This window comes from Chiloscyllium plagiosum, chromosome 15 (genome assembly GCF_004010195.1).
Source record: "Chiloscyllium plagiosum isolate BGI_BamShark_2017 chromosome 15, ASM401019v2, whole genome shotgun sequence".
Classification (NCBI taxonomy): domain Eukaryota; kingdom Metazoa; phylum Chordata; class Chondrichthyes; order Orectolobiformes; family Hemiscylliidae; genus Chiloscyllium; species Chiloscyllium plagiosum.
The window spans coordinates 68,430,447-68,450,491 of record NC_057724.1 but is presented as its reverse complement, the minus strand read 5'-3'; the positions used below and the strand labels follow the sequence as shown (position 1 = coordinate 68,450,491).

The following is a 20,045-nucleotide window of genomic DNA, read 5'->3' as shown; positions in this document are numbered from 1 at the left end:
TGGGTGAATGGAACTTGGAGCAAGTTGACTCATGGACAGCAAAGTTTTGGTTGCGTTCAAGTTAAGCTTAAGTGCATGTGAGTACACTTTGGCTTTAAAATGCATTAGATGTAATATGATTTCACCAGCCCATCCTGAATATTTTACAATCCAGAAGAATTTTAAAGGTGGCTGCTGTAAAAGTTTAAGAATATGTGACCCAGTTGGCCAGAACAGTGAATCAACAGAATATATTTTTATTGTAGTCATACCTTCTATGAAGTAACATGAATCCAATTGTCGTTCAAGAAATTTGAGGTACAAATAATTTTTCCATTAATACCAACCTATGGTGATTTTCAGTTGTTGACTTCAAATAGCTTTATTTTATATAATAGAAAAGAACGTCATCTATGGTTGACTGGTTTAAAGCTACTTTGATCCATTGTTGCGCAGTTTTACTTCCAAGAAAGGCAATAGTTTGTAGTCTGAAATCGTGACACCATTGAAAATCAATATCAAACACACAATTCAGAAATGTGCCTTTGTTATACATCTCTGAGAAGCAATATTAACAGGATGAATCAACTGTAGATCTTTCAGAGTGGTTCAAATGCTACTAACCATTTAGTTACTGCTGAAATTTTACCATGCACTTTAAACTTTACAGCAGACAATACTTTGCTCCATTCTTAGTGACTGAATTACTTAAAAAAGAAGCAAACAAAATACGTCTATACAGCGCCGTTTGCAACCTCAGAATGACTCAAAACCACTTTCCAGCCAATGTCCCACTTTTGAAGTTTAGCCACTGCTATAATATAAGAAAACACTGCAGCCAATTTGTGCTCAGCAACCTTCCACAAACATCAACGTGATAATGAGTGGGCAAAGTGTTGTGGAACTGGTGATGGTTGAATCCATAACAAAAAGGACATCACACCTGCAATGTTTCAAGTAATGCCTCTATTGTTATGTGTTTGGGATCGAACTCTGTTAGTTTCAGGAACAGTGAGTCCCAGGAATGTTCTGCAAGAGTGCTTTATTTACAGCTTCATTTATGCCCACATTATCTCAGCAGCAGGATTCAAGCTTTTTCCGCCCCTCCCGCTCGCCACACTTACTTGTGTGACTCCAACATTATTACTTATTGTTTGCATTCTTCTACAGAGCCATACGATCTTTTACATCCTCCTGTGGTCGATCTGAAAGTGTGGTCATCCAACAGTGTAGCAAGGTTTTGTGATACGGTTGGAATGTCCCTGACTCTGAGCTGAAAGCTCCTGAAAACCAAAAGTTCAACTCTCACTGCAAGGGGTTGATGGCTAAGGAATTTGGGTCCGTTACTTGGCCAAATGGACTGAGGTTCAACCTGTAAACCTTTCCAAAACATACAGGTGGTAAGGGAGGGAGAGTTTCCTGACCAGACATGTGATAGAAAGGAAATTGGAGCACTATCCATTCTAAGACGCAGTACATATGGAAAAAAAAAGCATGGTGCCATAGCAATTTAGTTATTGTGACCAAGTGGGTTGGGGGTGTGGTTTGCTGATTTGGTTGGTGTGGGTCAGATGAGTGTGAGCACCACGGGCTGGAGTGTGGAGAATCAAATGTCATTCTGGCTGGACAGTATTTGAAACTTGTCTTTGTGCTCATCAGTGGGGATTCCAGCACTGTGTATTAGACCATCCTTAGAGCAGAGAACTAATGAAGGGTACCTTTATAGGAAGGATGGTAATACAACTGTGAGAGCACAGAAGCGGTTCTGAGAACAAGGACCTTCAGTTCTGAGGAAAGATTGAAGAAGTTGGGACTGTTCTCCTCAGAGAGTAGAAGGCTGAGAGGAGATTCGATAGAGGTTTTCAAAATGACTGGCTTGGACGGAGCAGCTCGTAAAACGAAAAAGAATGAGAGGGCACAGATCTAAAGTTTCGTGCAAACAAAGCAAGTGTGAAAGGAGGAAAAGCTTTATCTCACAGCGAGTAGTAGTTAGGGTATGGGCTGCACTGTCTGGAAGCCTGATGGGGCAAGTTCAATCTAAGAAGAGAAAATGAGGTCTGCAGATGCTGGAGATCAGAGATGGAAATGTGTTGCTGGAGAAGCGCAGCAGGTCAGGCAGCATCTAGGGAACAGGATGCTGCCTGACCTGCTGCGCTTCTCCAGCAACACATTTCCATCCAAGTTCAATCTAAGCATTCTAACAAGCATAGGATGATGATTTGGATTGAAATATTGTGCAGGAATACAGGAAAACGGCAGGAGATTGGAATGAGGTAGCAGAACTGATGCAGGATAAATAGCCTCCTTGTGTATTGTAACAACTCTGTAATGTAGTATTGTGTTGGACGTTTGACACTGGATTCTGTGCCTAAGTCTGTGCTACAAACAGAAAATCACTCAGCCAAGCAGCAGCGATGGAATACAAAACAGAGTTACTAGAATGCAGGGGTGGAGAATGAATTCAGTGGTGGGATAGGAGGGGAGTGGGCAGTAGTATGGAAACTGAACTGGCTGATCCTCAATGCTGCCCCATCTCCGAGTGAGGTCCCCAGTAGCGGGCTGCCACAGAATTCAGCTGCCCACTCTGCAATGTCCTGGAGCCAATTAGGTCAAGTAAGGCCTCAATTAAATGTCAAGCTCAGAGGCTGGAGGCATTTTCTTGGTGGGACCTGGGAGGTTTGCTCCAAATGGGGAAGTGGAATCTTGGTGACAGGCCAAGGGCCAGCAATGCTTCTTCTCACTGGCCCAATGAATGAGCCTCACCTCAATGGCCAAACACCCTTTCTCAGAGCTTTAGATTAGATTAGATTAGATTAGATTACTTACAGTGTGGAAACAGGCCCTTCGGCCCAACAAGTCCATACTGACCCGCCGAAGTGCAACCCACTCATACTCCTACATTTACCCCTTACCTAACACTACGGGCAATTTAGCATGGCCAATTCACCTAACCTGCACATCTTTGGACTGTGGGAGGAAACCGGAGCACCCTGAGGAAACCCACGCAGACACGGGGAGAACGTGCAAACTCCACACAGTCAGTCGCCTGTAAGGCAGCAGTGCTAACCACTGTGCCACCTTGCCAGCCATGATGGAAGCTGTAGTGACTTCAGTGACTGTAAGTCTGGAATGACCACAGCCAATCCTGTGGTGGGCTGGCTAGCCCACTTTCTTTAATTTGACCATGAAAACAGAGGCAAGAAACCAGATAACCAGCCTGACATGAAGTTATATTGGTGGAACCTTGAAGTGAAATATAAGTATAGGATACACATATGTCCCAAGATAGAAGCAGGATCTAATGGCTCTGCCCCCCCTGACCCTATTTGGGAGGAGATGGGGAAGACCACCTCACTCCTGCACAGCTGTTGGTGGCTGGAGGTGGGATGTGTGAGAGCAGTGCCACTGGAAGTTCTGGCCAATGCTAGGACTGCAGTCCCAGTGGAGGGCAGCTTGAATTCAGGAGATCTGTGTAGGTTCCTGGGCTCCAGGATCCTGATAGGGCTGGGATTTGATGGGCTGAGCTGTGGGGAGGATAAAAAACAAGAATAATGGCCTTGGCCTGTAGTGAGTGTTAGGGCCTGTAAAAGATTCTCCTCAGTCCCTGTAGCTTGCCTCACACCAGCCTGCCCAGTGAAAGCTGCTGAGCTTTTAACATGGCATGAGACTTTTCCAAATCATAGCAAAATACCTCCATGAAATGCCTCCTGGAGGGTTCCAATTGACTTGGAGCATCATCTGGTTGTCCCATGGTTCCACCATCCCAAGTATAATTGCTATGGGGGCAGGGCCAGGCAAGTCGGCAGTGAATGCAATGTGATGTTACCTGCTCCCAGGCCCTCCTATAAGTCCCACTTTCAAACCCACCAGTGGGCGAAGGCTAAAATCCAGCTCAGGGTGTCTGAAGCCAAAGGGCAAGTTCACCTGAATCTTTCAGGACACTATTCCATTCAACCTGCTGGGAGTTTCCACCACTTTCTGTTTTCATTTCAGATTTTCCAGCTTTCTGCAGCTTGGTTGGGCTGCTGGTTTTATAATGTTATCATTTGAAAATTTCTGGAAAAAAAAATGTGCCGATCAAAGTGTTGACTAATCCTGCTGCTAACTTGCATTGTCACTACTGCGTGAATGACCCAAATTAAACTGCCGTAGAAGTCTACTGTTGGGTTTCTCCTAATCCCTTATCATTAACATGTTCTTCTGTTAATCAGATGCTTTGAATGATTGGCTCTCACAGAGACCTGAGTTATTAACTGTAATCCAGATTGTAGAAAAGGAGCTTTGAGAACAGCTCTTAAAAATTAAAATTAAGGTTGGCTGTAAATATTTCAGAATCTTTAATCAATCAAATTCTTTCTTAACAATAAGGACTTGAATTTATAGAGTGCCTTTAAGGTAGTCAAATAAGGTGCTGCACAGGAATGTTATCAAACAAAATTTAACACCCAGTCTCTTGGTTGATTTAAGATACGTTTCGAGGGAGGACTGAGAGATAGCGAGAGGCGGTTTGGGGAAGGAATTCCAGATCGTAAGATCCACTTGAAGCCAAACTAGTATTTAATGAATGTTCCTGATACCTTGTTCACCTTTCTCCTCTTGGTCTCCAATGTAAAAGCCCAAGATCCCTCCACCTCACTCGACACCTTCTCAATCTAATCTGCCAATTTCAATGATTTATTCCGTTGCTCTTTCAGTCCAGCAGAACTGCATCCTTTACTTTATTTTTGCTCTGCTTACTGTCCCTGTCGAAATGTATCACTCTGTGCTTCTCTGCATTCAATGACATCTCTCATGTGACTGTCCACTCAACCAACCAGTCTGTCTATGTCCTCTTGAGGTCTATCACTATCATTCTCATAGCTTACACAATAGCTCCTACCTTTGACTCATCTACACATTTAGAAGTTGTACCTTGCACAACCAAATTGAGTTGATTAAAGCAGGTCAAAAAAAGGCAGTGTCCCAATACCAGTCCTGGGGAGTACTCTATATACTCCCTCCAGTCTGAGAAATATTTATTCACCACTACTTTGTTCCCTATCATTCTGCAATCTTGCCTTCATGCTGCTAATGTCCTTTTTATTTAAATGGTCTTTAATTTTGTTGACAAGCCTGTAATATGGCAATTTATCAAATGCCTTTTGGAAGTCTATGTACCTCCCACCAATCCTTTTCCTGAAGAAGGGCTTATGCCCGAAACGTCGATTCTCCTGTTCCCTGGATGCTGCCTGACCTGCTGCGCTTTTCCAGCAACACATTTCCAGCACCAATCCTATTACCCCCATCAACCCTCTCTAATATCTCATCTCAATGTACAAATATTCAAGGTAATTTATGGAAACAGAGTAAGTGTGAATGTAAATCATGCAAAATTACAAGCACAATTAGAATGAAATCAATAAATTGTCTGGTTTTTCCTGTTTTGAAAGGTGTGGTGCTGAAAACACACAGCAGGTCAGGAAGCATCCGAGGAGCAAGAGAATCGATGTTTTGGGCAGAAGCCCTTCATCAGGAATGGCATTTCCTGTTGTCCATAATGAAAACAAGACCTTTTAGATCTCAAAAGATGCAGATTTCAGAGAGACATACATCAGAGATTACTTCTGTGGAGGAATCTTGCAGTTAGAACCTACATTCTGAAGTCAAACCTAATTTTCTTTCCACTGCACAGACCGCTGAGGTCCATGTGTGGTAGTTGCTTCCAGAACGGGAAGTCAATGCATGAGCGTGCCAATTAGCGTGTGGTGTACGTGGAACATCTGAGCGCAGCTTTGAGAGAATGCTGGAGAGCTGCACTACGCTGTGACAGTTGACATAACAAACCTGACAGAGCCTTACACAGCCTCAGTAGTATATGTCAGCTGTTGTGTTCTCGCCCTCTTGAAATAAATGCTAATGTTACATTTGACTTCCTAACCACCAAATGAACTTGCATGTTAACCTTAAGAGAATCCTGAACTAGAACTTCCAAATCCCTTTGTCCTTCAGATTTCTGAAGCCTTTTCTTGTTTAGGAAATAGTCAATACCTCGATTTTCCTACCAAAGTGCATACCTTCACACTTTCCCACATCATATTCAAAAGATGAAGAATCATAGAATTCCTACAGAGTGGAAACAGGCCTTTCGCCCAACAAGTCCACACTGACCCTTCGAAGAGTATCCCACTCAGACCCATTCCCCTACCTATTACTCTACACTTCCCCTGACTAATGCACTTCACCTACATATCACTGAATACTATGGGCAATTTAGCTTGGCCAATTCACCTCACCTGCACATCTTTGTGACTCTGGGAGGAAACCCACACAGACATAGGGAGAATATGCAAACCCCACACAGCCAGTCGCCCAGGTCCCTAGCACTGTGAGGCAGCAGTGCTAACCACTGAGCCACCATACCACCTACTGACTAACAGTGAGTTTAACCTGAGGGTCACCACACCTCAAATAAGAGGAGAGGTAGAGAAGGAGAATCCTTCAGGATAACCTCAGCTGATACAGGAATTGAACTCTTGCTGGTAGCATCACGCTACATCATAAACCAGTTGTCCAGCTAACTGAGATAAATTGACCCCACTTATACAGAATATAGGTAAAAGATTTTGGTCATTCTTCTGATGATTTCAAACAAAGGCAAAGATTTCTAAAAATTTTAATATCAAGGGAATCTGACTTTAAATCAATCAACCAAAGACCAATCTCATCATGATATAGATCCACATTTTGTGCTTGCCTACCTCTGCAAAGTATGATACGTAATTGCATTTGATCAATAAAAATATGGTCAGGAAACCCCACTAGCCTTTAATAAGGTGGATTGGACTTGGCTGTGTAAGTTTCTTCCACATTTCTGAAAGAGCCAAAACCAAAAAAAGAAATTGTGTGGAATGAGCTTTCAGAGGACATGTGGATGCAGGTACATTTACAGCATTTAAATGGCATTTGGACAAGTACATGAATAAGAATGATTTGAAGGGTTATGGGCCAAATACAGCCATGGGGGACTAGTTTAAATTGGGATTCAGATTGGCATTGACTGGTTGGACAGTCAATGACTCCTTTATGACTCTAACCAATGTTTTCTGGCAGGGACATATAGAGGACACAGTTTTAAGGTATTTTACGAAAGAAGCAATGGGAAAAAGCTATTTCACGCAATCAGCGGTTAGGGTGTGGAATGTACTGCCTGAGAGGACAGCAGATGGAGGTTCAATCAAGGTATTTACAAGGAGGTTAGGCTGTTGTATGACAAGCAATACTGTATAAGATTACAGAGGGAAGACAGAGAAATGGAGAATTGCTCATTTGAAACACCAATATCGATATGATAGACTGTGGCTTTTTTTTCTCTGCTGTAGCAATTCTGTAATTCTGAGGAAGGAAACTTATCTCAGCAGAGCCACGTGAACTTTTTTTTGCAGAGTTCAAACAGACCCTATTCTCGCTGGACCAGGTGCAGTGTGACAGTCACCAATTCAGGAGATGGAAAACGTTTTGGGCAGGTAAGGTCGGTTAAAAGATCCTGATGTGAATTTTTATTTGACTCCCCTGTTTCCTCAGGAAAAAAGAAGTTCTCACTGATAGTGAGAGTTAGAAATAACCTCTGCTGGACAGGCTACCTAGTATAGTTTTTCTTAAAATCTGTACAGTTTTAATAGAACTTTTTGATGACACAGAGGGTGGTACGTGTATGGAATGAGCTGCCAGAGGAAATGGTGGAAGCTGGTACAATTGCAACATTTAAGAGGTATTTGGATGGGTAATTGAATAGGAAGGGTTTGGAGGGATATGGGCCAGGTGCTAGCAGGTGGGACTAGATTGGGTTTGGATTTCTGGTCGGCATGGACGGGTTGGACCGAAAGGTCTATTTCCATGCTGTACATCTCTATGACTCTATGATTCTATATCCCAGGGGCTATTATTTCAGTGGAGGACTTTGAATTCACAGTCTGGTTATCAGTTTAAAGAAGCTATTAAAGCTGTCATTGATGTGGGACCTGAACAGAAGTTTGGTTTTCTATGAGATTAACCACAAGGAGATTTAAAAGATTTGAATGAATTTCATGAATGGGAGCAGGTATGAGTGAGACCTGTATTAGCTTGTTCAAAAGATTTTTTTTTCAGTCTTCACATGGATCCTGAGGTAAGCTCAAGGTTGATTTTGGATAATTGGCTATAGAAGTAACATGGGGCACAGTGTTGGAGGGACATGAAGGTTGGTTGGATAATAGTTGGACAGTAAATAATACCACAGGTCGTTCTGCTATAACGCAATGTTGTGTTCCTCTGCAGCCTCATGCTGTAGAAAATTGTGCTATGGAAAACCATTGTAGAAAATTGCTCTGTTGAAGATTACTAACAGAAAATTGCCATACTCATTCAGTAGAAAATCCTGTTATCCAATCAGCATCCATAATTCATCAATCATGTTACAGCCAATTCATGCTGATTGAAACGTGCATTACAGCAGAATGACCTGTACCTATAACAATAGTTGTAGCAATGTAGTGATGGATTTATGAGGAATGAGGGGTGAGACTAGAGGATCTAGCAGCTTCTAAAATAATTGTAAAAGATACTTGAGCACTGAGACAGGCCATCTAACCAGCATATCTCAACATCTACCTGGGACCACCCATCATCTTCTTTCAGAGTCAGTGTACATGATTCTCTCCAACCCCCATTTCCCCAGAGTGAAAGTTGGATTCACTTGGGCCCTTTCAATTGGTCACCTGGATTTGGAAATTTCCTGTGTTGAATTATCCACTTTGGTAACATAAATCGGGCCCTAAATCATTTCCGGTATTGAGCCAAACATTTCTGTATTTACACATGTAAGTTTAAAGTAAGGTTAAATGATGTAGCTCATCTATTTTGTTTGTCAGGTAACATGAAAGTATACAAATAAATGTTTTTTTGGCAAATAGCAGTACTATTAGACACCACCTCAGGGTGCTGCAATGACAGTCTATTCATAATATGTCGCAGAATCCTTACAGTGCAGGGATAGGCCATTCAGCTTGCACCAACCCTTCAAACAGCATCCCACCCTATATTTAGCACGATCAATTTGCCCAAACTCCACAGCTTTAGCCTGTGGGAGGAAATCAGTGTATCCACAGTCACACAGGGAAACATGCAAACTCCACACAGATAGTCACTCAACTTGGCTCCCTGGTATTGTGAGGCAGCAGTGCCAACCACAGCGCCACTGTGCTACCCATACCTATGTTGCTTACAAATCACAGGAGGTATGGTTCATTTTAGGGTGTGATTATGAATCTGTTGAGCGAAAACCCCAAAACCCAAAACCCAATAACAGTAGACAATGAATACAGTCATTTTTTAGTTGCTACTTAAATATATGCATATAAACAGCAGCATAATTGCTTCTATGATAAGCATCTTGCATGTAAATGTGTATTTAACAGTTGCCTGATAATATTAACACATCTATGTCCATATTTTTTTAACAATGATCATAAATGAACAAAATAACAGCACAATGCGGGAAGAACCAAAGCTTGTACATATTTTAGACCAAGAATGTACTAGGTTCCTGTTAGTTTCAAGATTAGAGTGGTGCTGGAAAAGCACAGCAGATCAGGCAGCATCCGAGGAGCAGGAAAATCAACGTTTCGTGCAAAAGCCCTTCATCCTGATGAAGGACTTTTGCCCGAAATGTTGATTTCCCTGCTCCTCGGATGCTGCCTGATCTGCTGTGCTCTCCCAGCACCACTCTAATCTTGACTCTGATCTCCAGCATCTGCAGTCCTCACTTTCGTCCTGTTATTTTCAGAGAAGGCATTTTGGCAAGTCTACAGAGTCAAGATAAATTGAGATGCTAAAAAACATTTATTCATTGTAATTACAAAAATAAATTGCATTTATGTAATTTTTTAAAATGTGGCAAAATGTCCAGAGATGCTTCTACTCAAAGGAGAGTATAAATCATTTTTTTTTATATGTATAATGGAGTTTCAAACTTATAATTATTATTCCCTCATTATCTGGAATGTCAAATTCAGTTAGAGACAAAAAGGCTTGGTGGCAATAACTGAATTTGGTTTGCACTGTCATGTTCCTATTTAGTGCAAGAATATTGTGTTAGGAATAATTAAGTACAGTTTGTATTGTAAAATAGTCATTCTGTGAGAGAGGAATGTATCATGATTTCAAGAAAATACTGACTGAATAATTCATATTATGGCCTGAGTGTGTGTGTGTGTTTGTGTTTGTAAGGCTATCAATGGGTATGTATTTCTGTGTGTTTGTCTGTATATGTATCCAGCAGAGTCATTACAATTCACATTCTCGAACTCTTTCATCGTCTAGTAGTAAAGTAAGTAGCCCCATGTAGTCATTGAATGGCTACATTTAATTTATTCACAGGGTGTGGGCATTACAGATAGGGCCAGCAATTATTATAAATTCCAATTGTTCTTGGGCATGCAATCGTGAGTCACTGTCTTCGATGCTTGCTAGGCCATTTCACAGGGCAATTATGAGTCAACCACATTGGCGTGGGTCTAGAACCGCTTTTAAATCTGAACTGGGTAAGGGCAGCAGCTTTCTTAAATTACAGACATCAGTGAATTTGGTGGGTTTTTACAATATGGTCTGTTCATATTGGTCTGTTCAATATGGTCTGTTCATAGTTACCATTTCGACATTAGCACTCTTGGGGCATTAAGCCAGCTCTATAGATCACTCGATCTGCAGATAAACTAATATGTTACTATAGCTCTGTTGTCAGAACTTTGAGTATGTTTGGCTTCTGTCACAGCCTCTATTCGCTTTGAGTTTTTTTTTTACATCTTTGTTGTTTGGTTTGATTCCTTTTGAGAAACTTGAGTGTTTGACGGTTTCATTCCGTGAGGCACTTTTCTGAAGCAAGTGCTTTACTGGTCGTGAGAGTTAAATGCTTTGAAGAAAATCATTGAAATTTATGGCACAGGCAGAGACCATTCAGCTTAACATGTTTGTGGTGATGGGAAAAAAGAGTTCCCATTTCTAAAACATGGTCTATAATCTTGAGGGACAGTGTCTAAAGTGCTAATCCAAATATTTTTAAATATGATAAAGGTTTCTGCTTTTTAGTCAATGAGCTTCAGACCTCTAGTACCATCTGGTTTAAAATATTCTCAGCAACTCCCTTGTGTAATGTTCAATTGTTTTGTATTTGATCACATGAGTCTGATAAATGATTTTTGCTCACTATACCTGATGCTTAGACCTGGGTGGCATTTTTATTCATTCACTAGATGTGACTGTCACTGGATTGGGCCAAAATTTATTGTCCATCCCTAATTGCCCTTGAACTGAGAGACTTGTGAGGGCAATTTCAGAAGGCAGTTAAGAATCAGCTACTTTTTTTGATTAGATTACTTATAGTGCGGAAACAGGCCCTTCAGCCCAACAAGTCCACACCGACCCTCCGAAGAGCAACCTACCCAGACCCATTCCCCTACATTCACCCCTTCAGCTAACACCACAGGCAATTTAGCATGGCTAATTCACCTAACCTGCACATTTTTGAAACCGGAGCACCCGGAGGAAACCCACACGGGGAGAATGTACAAATTCCATACAGACAGTTGCCTGAGGTGGGAATTGAATGCAGGTCTCTGGCGCTGTGATACAGCAGTGCTAACCACTATGCCACCGTGCTGCCCAAACTTGTGGGTATGGAGTCACATGTAGGCCACACCAGCCAAGGATGGCAGATTTTCTTCCCTAAAGGAGACTAATGAATCAAATGTATATTTATGACAATCATTACATGGTATCCATCAGACGAGCTTATAATTCCATATTTTTATTGAGTTCAAATTTCATCATCTGCCGTGGTGGTGTTTGAATTCATACCTCCAGAACATTAGAGTGAGACACTGACTTACAATTTCACTTACTTACGACCGCACCTCAAATCAAAACAAAATAAACAGACACCCCAGAAGTTATTAAAAGTTGAGCTGTAAGCAAGCATGCAGTGATTTTGTTAGTGCAGACATATTTTAAAATTATTGTAAATAAGTCAGTTGCACACTTAAAACTAGTTCCATTTCTACATTCCTCAAGGTTAGAGTAAACATGTAACACCCTGTAAACCTGCTATCAATTACTTTAGATAGGATAGTAATTTATTGTCACTCGTATGTTTGCAAACAATTCAGTGAACAGAGTTTAAGTTATCGTTCTCCACTGCCTATAAAAATAATAGCAATCATATAATTAAAAAAAGACAGAAAATATTACACAGGCTGGAATTTTGAAATATAAGAAATAACTTGTGGAGATACCTAACAGATCAGGCAATGTTTACAAGGAGAAACAACAACAACTTGTCAAATTGATGACCTCCATCAGAATTATTCCTTTAAATACCTTGCTGTGATGTGACTTGTTTAATGACTATAATACGATATTTGAAGCTTCTAATAGGAGTCATGCAATGCTAGGTTTGCAAAGTCCATCCTGTAGTTCAGCCTTCCATCCACCAATGTGGGTTAGGTCTTTCCAGAATAAGTTTTGTCCCGGATTTCCAGTGTGTCGGGAGTCGCTGGAACAAGTAAGTCTACAGCTTGTGCTTGAGTTTCTGACTGAAAGATCTTACAAGTGATTCTGGAATTGGGATACAGCATGGACACAGCCCACCTCTCCACAGCCACCCCTGCACTCTCAGGCTCACCAGAACCTCTATTTTTGTATTGGTAAGTTAGAAAGACCCCACCACGCTGTCAAAATAAAACTCAAAAGAACTGCCGGTGCTGGAAATCAAAAACAAAATCACAAAATTTCTGAAAAAGCTCAGCAGGTCTGACAGCATCTGTGACAAGTCAGAGTTAATGTTTCGGATCCAGTTCTGAGGAAGGGTCACTTAATCCAAAACGTTAACTCTGATTTCTCTCTTCAGATGCTGTCAGCCCTACTGAGCTTTTCCAACAATTTCTGTTTTTGTTCCCAACACACTGTCACAGGTTTTGCAACCTCTCTCTGCCACAGTGAAGGGTCCTTTGTTTACTGGTATGTTGAAAGGGTAGTAATTAGTCAAGAAAAGAGTTCTGGACTTGTAATACGGGGAATTGCCCAGTCGTCGTGTAAAAGTGGGCTATTCTGGCTTTATACATTCTTTTCATGAACAAAAAATACATTTGGAATAGAACTCACACATTATTAGACATCGAATGTTAAGAAATAAGTAGTAGCTTTGAGTACTTTCAAAGGATTACATTTTTGCAGAATGACATGCCTTTTAGCGGACAGACACACATAATTGATGGCTGTCACAGCGATGTTTCTTCAAAGTTCAGTGAGTGACTGCATAGTTCAATGGGAGACAGCAACATTTGCCTTGTGAATTTGATCTCTGTGCTAGGTGCAGAGAGTGCTTGGAGAAATTCAATTCCAGTAAAAAGGAGCAAATCACAGCATTTCCCACAACTAATCCAGATGTTAACAAGCCACACCAGGAGACGGTTCCACAGGGAAACTACATACGTACCTGCTTTAGATTATTATGTTAGTACAACTCCCAAAGTACTTCCCATAAAAATGTGGACCTCTGTTCTTAAGCTGCATCATTGTTTCTTGTATTGCTCTTAGTCATAGTGTCCGATGATATAATTGGGTCTACTTGGGGTTCAAGCTATTTATCAAACATGGCTTTGAGCTATGTGAAATTCAGGAGCAATTGGTAAGAATTTCAGTTCAGCCAGCCAAAGACTGGAACATACTCATTTTGGACAGTAGCAATATTTTCTTTCGCATTTAACTCAACAGAGAAAAAAATACGTGGAAGAGTGGGAGTTGGTGATTCAGCATCTTCAGTTCAGTAATAACAATGCAGGATAAATTTAACAGTCAGTATTTTTGCCCACCTGGTCCAGGATTTCTTGAAAATTTCCATTTTCTCATCAGTCATCCTTACAGCTTAGTTGCAGTTAAGTTGTGGTAAGGAAACACACCATACAAACAAAACATTGGGATTGGGGAAATTACATTTAATCCAACAAATTTGTCTGCTTTCGATTGTTGTGAAAGACAGCCCAAGCCTAGTCATCTCGTCTTTATTTACATTGTCTGTGTCTTCAAGGCAGAGATTGATAAATTCTTGATCTCACAAGGAATTAGGGACTGCGGAGAGAGTGTGGGTAAGTGGAATTGAAACACCCATCAGCCATGATTAGATGGCGAAGTGGACTCAATGGGCTGAATGGCCTTGCTTCCACTCCTATGTCTTATGGTCTTATGTCTTATTGTCACAATAGTGATAAAATATGGATGATCAATGTTTTGATTTCCATCATCTGGCCAAAGTGGACTGGGAGCAGCTATTGATAGGAAGACCTACATCGCAGCAGGGGAACTTATTCAAAAAGGAAATAATTAGAATGCAAGGCCAATAAGTTCCAATACAGGTTAAAGGTGGCACCAAGTCCAGAGAGCCCGGAAGGATGTACTGGAACAGATGAACAAAGACAAAAAGGAAACGTGTAGCAGATTCTGAGGACTGGAGGTGAAAGGGAGTTACTTAAAAAATAACGTAGTAGAGGGAAGAGAGAGCATGAGGACTGGAGGATAGCTGATCTGGTACCATTATTCAAGAAGGGTGGGAGGGATAAACCAACAAAGTACTGACCAGTGAAGTCTCATGTCAATGGTTGGGAAACTGTTGGAGAAATTTCTGAGGTAGAGATTAATCTCCACTTGGTGATGCAAGAATTCAGCAAGAATGCTTAGCATGACTTAATCAGGTGGAAATCAAGTCCAGCAAAATTGACTGAATGTTTCAAAGAGGTTTGTGGATAAGATTAGTGCAGTAATGTAGTCTTTATGGACTTCAATAAGGCTTTTGACAAGGTCTTGAACAGAAAACTGATCAAGAAGGTAAGAAATAATGGGATCCAGGGCAATCTGACGAGGTGGATCCAAAATTAGACAAGTAGCAAGAGGCAGAGGTTGATGGTCAAAGGAAGCTTTTGGAAGGTAAGATCAAAAGAATTTGCTGACTCCATGTGCCATATGTTATACATGTTAAACATGTTTTTTTAAGTCATGAATGGAGATGCCGGTGTTAGACTGGGGTGTACAAAGTTAAACATCACACAACACCAGGTTATAGTCCAACAGGTTCAATTGGAAGAACTAGCTTTCGGAGCGACGCTCCTTCATCAGGTTGTTGTGATCACAACCATTCAATATGATCAGTCGTGAATGGTTTTTAACTATGTTTTTTTTAAATTCACTGATTAATTATAAGGCTTTGTTCTTAAAATATAAGGAAGCTTTAAATTGACCAACGTTGTAAACATGTGAAAGTATTCAGACGCAGTAGAATACATCATCCAATGGTTAAAGTAGTCTTCTATCTTGAACAATAACAATATTCAGATTTGATTGTATTACTTGTCCTTTGTGATATAACCTTCTTATTGAAAGATAGCTTTCACTTATGTCCTGCTGCTTCAAAGCTTAAACAGTTAGTTGAGTGAATTTAGTGCCTTCACAGTCTAAGAAGAAGCGATAAGCCATTCAGGACTGAGTTGAGGAAGAATTTCTTCACTCAAAGAGTTGTGAACCTGTGGACTTCTCTCCTACAGAAAGCTGCTGGGGACCAGTCCATTCAATATATTCAACAGGGAACTGGATGTGGCCCTTGTGGTTAAAGGGATCGGGGGTAAGGAGCATGGTATGCTTTCCTTTATTGGTCAGAGTACTGAGTACAGGAGTTGGGAGGTCATGCTGCGGCTGTACAGGACATTGGTTAGGCCACTGTTGGAATATTGTGTGCAATTCTGGTCTCCTTCCTGTCGGAAAGATGTTGTGAAACTTGAAAGGGTTCAGAAAAGATTTACAAGGATGTTGCCAGGGTTGGAGGATTTGAACTATAGGGAGAGGTTGAATAGGCTGGGACTGTTTTCCCTGGAGCCTCAGAGGCTGAGGGGTGACCTTTATAGAGGTTTATAAAATCATGAGGAGAATGGATAGGAAAAATAGACAAGGTCTTTTCCCTGGGGTGGGGGTGTCCAGAACTAGAGGGCATATGTTTAGGCTGAGAGGGGAAGGATATAAAAGAGACCTAAGAGACAACTTTTTCACGCAGAGGGTATGAGCTGCCAGGGACTGTGGTGGAGGCTGGTACAATTACAGCATTTAAAAGGCATCTGGATGGGTATATGAATAGGAAAGGTTTGGAGGGGTATGGGTCGGGTGCTGGCAGGTAGGACTAGATTGGGTTGGGATATCTGGTCAGCATGGACAAGTTGGACCGAAGGGGCTGTACATCTGTAACTCCATGACTCTAACTCTGTGTCCATGCTTCTTTTTAATATCTGGCTTCCATCCACACAATTTAGTATTTCCTCACTTAGATTATGAAATCTGATTGCAAAACTAAGTTATTAAATATATATGGAGAAGCTAACCACGTGGATAAAATCATTTTACAAATAAACTTTTCACTGTACTTAGGTATGTACAACAATAATAAATCAAATCAAATAAATACACCCATTTAACAGGATTATGCATTTTTGAATGGCTGTTTATTTTGTGAGTTGTACGACCACTTAAAAGGATAGTAACATTCTGAGCAGTTTATTTTTGAATAATTTGGTTTAGTTTGATGTTACTTAATCACAAGAGCTAATATTTCTTTATTTGGACTCGATCATGAGCATCACAAAGCTATTCTGTTACTACAGGGCTTAAGAGTTCTGAACATTGTGGATACCAGATGAGCAGGCAAGTGAGAGATGAAGGGGCAGATAGGGGCTGATGTTTGGGTGTGAGGAAATGGCGGAGTCATGGGGTTGTGGGCAAGGCATCAAAGTAGGGTGGTATGAAAGATTCAATGGTGTGTAGGAGGGTGGAAATGAATGTGAGTAGTGTTGGGATTAATGAGCAGGAATTTAGTTGAGGCGGTAAGTGGTCATGGTTCAGGAGCCTCACCCACATCTGTTACATTGGCTTAATGCCTCAGGGAACCTTTCGTCCTGCTGGTATTCACACATCTCCATTATTACCTAAAGCCTGCCTATGGAGATAGTAATGTGACTCTAGCCCTTCCTCTAAATCTCCAAGATAAAAATATCATTATTGGTCCCTGCTAAATAGGAGTAAAAGTCAGGAAAATGGCACAAATCATGATCCCTCCTTGATCCAGCAGTAACATCAAAAAAAGCAGCAACTTGCTTTCTGTGTTATTTGTGCCTAAAAATGTTGGACTACTAACAGAACATCGACATCAATGAGTCGAGAGTGTGTTGCTGGGAAAGCACAGCAGGTCAGGCAGCATCCAAGGAGCAGGAGAGTCAACATTTCGGGCATAGGCCCTTCATCAGGATTCTCCTGCTCCTCTGATACTGCCTGACCTGCTGTGCTTTCCCAGCACCACACTCTCGACTCTGATCTCCAGCACCTGCAGTCCTCACTTTCTACTACTAGTTGACATCAATGAGGCTGCGTGTCATTGTATCATTTTATCACCAGGTAAAACTCTAAGCCTAAACATCTAGATTCATGTATAGGCCTAAAAGTTCCTGTTTTTTTTGGTACTTACTTTGCTGCTTAGTTACCTGAGTTTCTGCAATCTACTGAAGCTTTTCCATTTTTGGTTAATACCATTGTGTACTTTGCAGTAAACTAAGTCAACAAGTGAACACCATGGTTAACTGTTGGGTGAGATATCACATTCTGAAGCAATGAGTAATAATGTTGCTTGATCAGAATTGCTTGGACGAAAACCAAAGAATGTTTCAAAACAAGATATTCGACTGCTGCAGTTTGTTCATTCATTTTGCAATTGGTAATCCTGTGAAGATGCTAAGAGAACAGAGAAACTGCTTGGAAACAGACCAAGAGATGGCCATGTTTTTTTGTGTGATGCTTTATGTAGTGTTTATTGATGATCAAGTTTGTAAGGTGATGTTATACACAGTGGCTCAGTAGTTTGCACTGCTGCCTCACAGCACCAGGGACCAGGTTTGATTATATCCCTGAGCAACTGCCTGTGTGGAGTTTGCACATTCTGTGTGTGTGTGTGTGTTTCCTCTGGGTGCTCCGGTTTCCTCCCTTAGTTAGGTAGAGCTTTGAGGTTGTTTCCAAGCGTAAGTCGCTAATGTACATTAAGAATTGAACATTATCAAACTAAATTCAAAGTAACTCTCTTAAGTAGCTATTAGGAAAGATAACCAAAACTTGACCAAAGGGGCTGATATTTAAGGAGCAACTTATAGAAGGAAAGGGAAATTAAGAACTGAAGGGTTTTACACAGATAGATAGGAGCAGGAGTAGGCAATTCAGCCCTCAAGCCTGCTCCACCATTCTATGTGATCATAGCTGATCATCAAGGTCAGTCCCCCGTTACCCAGTACCACAGTGATGGCAACTAGAGATGGATATAAGTTGCTTCAGTATCGTTCCGTCAAAAATGATTTGCAGACAGACAGTATATCAGGAAGGTAACACAGGAGTGATGTGACTGTTTGGACCAAAAAATGCATATTTGTAAAATGCCAACTAATTTATTATCTATTTTCATAAACAATGGAGTCGACAAATAATGATAACCATCACTATCTGGGGCCAGGTTGGTGTCAGTGATTTGGATACCTACCCTTTCCCCAGTACAGGGTTAGATGCAAGAGGCTAAAAATCTTGGGCAAATTCTGAAAGCATTGATAAATGTTGGTAACCTTTTCCCTCTTCTGTTTTACATGTTACTTTATACTATTAATTTTAATGCACAAAGGAGTCTTCAGCTTGGTGCATCAGCTTTAGAGAAAGTACATAGTGTGACAAAGTTGAGGTAGATGGATAGATGAATGAAGAGTTTTTAATCAATGGCAAAATTGAAATCTACTTGGCTGATCATATTTAGTGTTATTATTCAATGAATGAAGATTTATATTTTATATTGTTAATGTTCATCATTTTAATTGTTACTAAATTTCTTAGAGTTAATTTAAATTTGTGAGTTTTTGTATTGGAAGAAGTAATGTTATTTTTATTTTGTCATTAATGATACATATTATGTGTTAATGAAATATTAACATTATATACTGTTTATGAGAAAGTAATAATTGCATTCTTGCCATAAATCACAGAAAAATGAAACTTGACCACCAGGCAATGTAGAGAACATGGGAGTGTAGTGCACATATTTAACAATACTCAGTCGTATAATTTTATTCTTACATCAGGGAAAGAAACATTTACAGTGGAGAAAGAATAGGGCAGCATGGGTGGCTCAGTGGTCAGTACTGCTGCCTCACATCACTATGGACCCGGGTTTGATTCCAGCCATGGGTGACTGTCTGTGTGGAGCTTGTATGTTCTTCCTGTGTCTGTGCAGGTTTCCTCCGGGTGATTCTGTTTCCTTCCAAAGATGCACAGGATAGGTATATTGGCTGTGCTAAAGTGTGCAAGCTGGGTAGGTTAGCCATGGGAAATGCAGGGTTACAGGAATTGGGTGGGATATTTTTTGGAAAGTTAGTGTGGACTCAATGGACCAAAATGGTTGGCTTCCACACTGTAGGGATTCTATTCTATCCTTTGAAAGAAGGTTCAGGTGTGTCCTACATGCACATTTAAATACCAAAGTATGTCAACAAGTTAAATGTCAATGTACTGTCTCTAAAATAGCCATTTTAGACTACATGAAGATATAACTTCAATTTAGAAAGATGAGATTAAAATGTCAGCTCAGTTTTACCTTGCATAGGGAGTGAGAGATTGACAGAACGAGTGTCAACATAGACAGCAGTGGCTGATTCTATTAAAAATTGAATTACGATTTGGATTAACATCTGGTAAAACATTTGACAGTAATATGAGAATGATATTGTGAGATTAGATATTTCCTACATTTCAACCTGCCAACAAGAAATGGTGATTCTTTAAAGTTTTACAGTGATAGATTGCAGATTTCACTAATCAAATAGCATTTTATTTTGTAGAAAAAAAGGAATGTATTTGGAAACCTCCTTACAGGAAATTGCCATTCTACTCAACATCCTTCTCCTCCCCTTATCTGCTTTCCTCTTTCTTGTAGAGACACAATA

At 40.7% G+C, this 20,045-nt stretch overlaps 1 protein-coding gene across 6 annotated transcripts in view; it reads right to left on the bottom strand.

The window, feature by feature from the left end:
* Nucleotides 1-20,045, bottom strand: part of npas2 (neuronal PAS domain protein 2) — a 268,594-nt gene that overhangs the window by 126,946 nt on the left and 121,603 nt on the right. The window lies entirely within an intron of this gene.